The sequence below is a fragment of the Telopea speciosissima genome, unplaced genomic scaffold (genome assembly GCF_018873765.1).
Source record: "Telopea speciosissima isolate NSW1024214 ecotype Mountain lineage unplaced genomic scaffold, Tspe_v1 Tspe_v1.0388, whole genome shotgun sequence".
NCBI classification, from domain to species: Eukaryota; Viridiplantae; Streptophyta; class Magnoliopsida; order Proteales; family Proteaceae; genus Telopea; species Telopea speciosissima.
Genome location: NW_025317724.1, coordinates 15,409 through 19,260, shown reverse-complemented (window position 1 = coordinate 19,260; position 3,852 = coordinate 15,409).

The following is a 3,852-nucleotide window of genomic DNA, read 5'->3' as shown; positions in this document are numbered from 1 at the left end:
TCTGGCTCAGACCAGAAATGAACAAAAGTCAAAATACGTATCGATTCGAAAGTCACGATTCTAACCTTCGCATCCACACGTCTATTAAGAGATAAGGACACTTTTTAGAGAATCCTGAACCCAAAAAAGTACAAAAATACCCCCAAATAACCCCAAACGACCCACCTGGTCTAGTTTAAACCGAAAATGAACATATGCCGAAATAGGCATCGATTCGAACGTCACGACCCTCAGCATCGCATCCACACGTCTAATAAGAGATAACGACACTTTTTAAAAAATCCCAAGCCCAAAAAAGTACAAAAATGCCCCCAAATAACCCAAAATGACCCACCCGGTCGGGTTTAAACCGAAAATGAACATATGTCGAAATAGGTATCGATTCGAAGGTCACGACCCTCAACATCACCTCCACACGTCTAATAAGAGATAAGGACACTTTTTAAAGAATCCTAAACCCAAAAAAGTACAAAAATGCCCCCCAAAAAACCCAAAACGACCTACCAGGTTTGGTTTAAACCGAAAATGAACATATGTCGAAATAGGTTTCGATTAGAAGGTCCTAACCCTCAACATCGCATCCACACGTATAATAAGAGATAAGGACACTTTTTAGAAAATACCAAACCCAGAAAAGTACCAAAATGCCCCCAAATAACCCCAAACGACACAACTGGTCTGGTTTAAATAAAAAATGAACATATGCCAAAATAGGTATCAAAACGAAGGTCACGATCCTCAACATCGCATCCACACGAACAATAAGAGAAAAGGACACTTTTTAGAAAATACCAAACTAAAAAAAGTACAGAAAATCCCCGAAATAACCCCAAACTACCCACCCGGTCCTGTTTAAGCCGAAAATAAAATTATGACGAAATACGTATCGATACGAAGGTCACGACCCTCAACATCACATCCACATGTCTAATAAGAGATAAGGACACTTTTTAGAAAATACCAAACTCCCAAACGTACACAAATACCCCACAATAACCCCAAACGACCCACCCGGACAGGTTTAAACCGAAAATGAACATATGTCGAAAAAAGTATCGATTCGAAGGCCACGACCCTTAACATCGCACCCACAAGTCTAATAAGAGGTAAGGACACATTTTGGAAAATCCCAACCAATAAAAAGTACAGAAATGCCCCCTAATAACTACCAACGACCCACCCGATCTGGTTCAGACCAGAAATGAACATATGTCGAAATACGTATCGATTCGAAGGTCACGATTCTCAACATCCCATCCAGACGTCTAATATGAGATACGGACACTTTTTAGAGAATCCCGAACCCAAAAAAGTAGAGAAATGCCCCCAAATAACCCCAAACGACCCACCCGGTCTAGTTTAAACCGAAAATGAACATATGTTGAACTAGGTATCGATTCGAACGTCACGACCCGCAAAATCGCATCCATACAAATAATAAGAGATAAGGACACTTTTAAGAAAATACAAAACCCAAAAAAGTGCAGAAAAGCCCCCAAATAACCCCAAACGACCCACCCGGCCTGGTTTAAATAAAAAATGAAATTATGTCAAAATAGGTATCAATACGTCTAATAAAAGATAAGGAAACTTTTTAGAAAATTCCAAACCCTAAAACGTACAGAAATGCCCCACAATAACCCCAAACGACCCACCCGGACAGGTTTAAATCGAAAATGAACATATGTCAAAATAAGTATCGATTCGAAGGCCACTACCCTTAACATCGCACCCACATGTCTAATAAGAGGTAGGGACACTTCTTGGAAAATCCCAACCAATAAAAAGTACAGAAATGCCCCCAAATAACTCCAAATGATCCACCCGGTCTGATTCAGACCAGAAATGAACAAAAGTCAAAATACGTATCGATTCGAAGGTCACGATTATCTACATCGCATCCACACGCCTATTAAGAGATAAGGACACTTTTTAGAGAATCCATAACCCAAAAAAATAGAGAAATGACCCCAAATAACCCCAAACGCCCCACCCGGTCTGGTTTAAACCGAAAATGAACATATGTCGAAATAGGTATCGATTCGAACGTCACGACCCTCAACATCGTATCCACACATCTAACAAGAGATAAGGACACTTTTTAAAAAATCCCAAGCCCAAAAAAGTACAGAAATGCCCCCAAATGACCCACCCGGTCTGGTTTAAATCGAAAATGAATATATGTCGAATTAGCTATCGATTCGAAGGTCACGACCCTCAACATCACCTCCACACGTCTAATAAGAGATAAGGACACTTTTTAGAAAATACCAAACTCTAAAATGTACAGAAATGCCCCACAATAACCCCAAACGACCCACCCGGACAGGTTTAAACCCAAAATGAATATATGTCGAAATAAGTATCGATTCGAAGGCCACAACCCTTAACATCGCACCCACATGTCTAATAAGAGGTAAGGATACATTTTGGAAAATCCCAACCAATAAAAAGTACAGAAATGCCCCCAAATAACCCCAAACGACCCACCTGGTCTAGTTTAAACCGAAAATGAACATATGTCGAAATAGGGATCGATTCGAACGGCACGACCCTCAACATCGCATCCACACGTCTAACAACAGATAATGACACTTTTTAAAAATCTCAAGCCCAGAAAAGTACTGAAATGCCCCCAAATAACCCCAAATGACCCACCCGATCTGGTTTAAACTGAAGATGAACATATGTCGAAATAGCTATCGATTCGAAGGTCACGACCCTCAACATCACCTCTACACGTCTAATAAGAGATAAGGCCACTTCTTAAAAAATCCCAAACCCAAAAAAGTACAGAAATGCTCCCAAACAACCCGAAACAACCTACCAAGTTTGGTTTAAACCGAAAATGAACATATGTCGAAATAGGTTTCGATTAGAAGGTCCTGACCCTCAACATCGCATCCACACGTATAATAAGATATAAGGACACTTTTTAGAAAATACCAAATCAAGAAAAGTACCAAAATGCCCCCAAATAACCCCAAATGACACAACCGGTCTAGTTTAAATAAAAAATGAACATATACCAAAATAGGTATCAAAACGAAGGTCACGATCCTCAACATCGCATCAACACGAATAATAAGAGAAAATGACACTTTTTTGAAAATACCAAACTAAAAAAAGTACAGAAAATCCCCCAAATAACCCCAAATGACCCACCCGGTCTGGTTTAAACCGAAAATGAAATTATTACGAAATACGTATCGATACGAAGGTCACGACCCTCAACATCGCATCCACACAAATAATAAGAGATAAGGACACTTTTTAGAAAATACCAAACCCAAAAAGTATAGAAAAGCACCCAAATAACCCCAAACGACGCACCCGGCTTGGTTTAAATCGAAAATGAAATTATGTCGAAATAGGTATCAATACGATGGTCACGACCTTCAACATCACATCCACACGTCTAATAAAAGGTAAGAAAACTTTTTAGAAAATACCAAACCCTAAAACGTATAGAAATGCCCCACAATAACCCCGAACGACCCACCCGGATAGGTTTAAATCGAAAATGAACATATGTCAAAATAAGTATCGATTCGAAGGCCACGATCCTTAACATCGGACCCACACGTCTAATAAGAGGTAGGGACACTTTTTGAAAATCCCAATAAAAAAAAAGACAGAAATGCCCCCAAATAACTCCAAACGACCCACCCGATCTGGTTCAGAATAGAAATGAACATAAGTCAAAATACGTATCGATTCGAAGGTCACGATTCTCAACATCGCATCCACACGTCTTAGAAGAGATAAGGACACTTTTTAGAGAATCCCGAACCCAAAAAAGTATTGAAATGTCCCCAAAAAACCTCAAACGACCCACCTGGTCTAATTTAA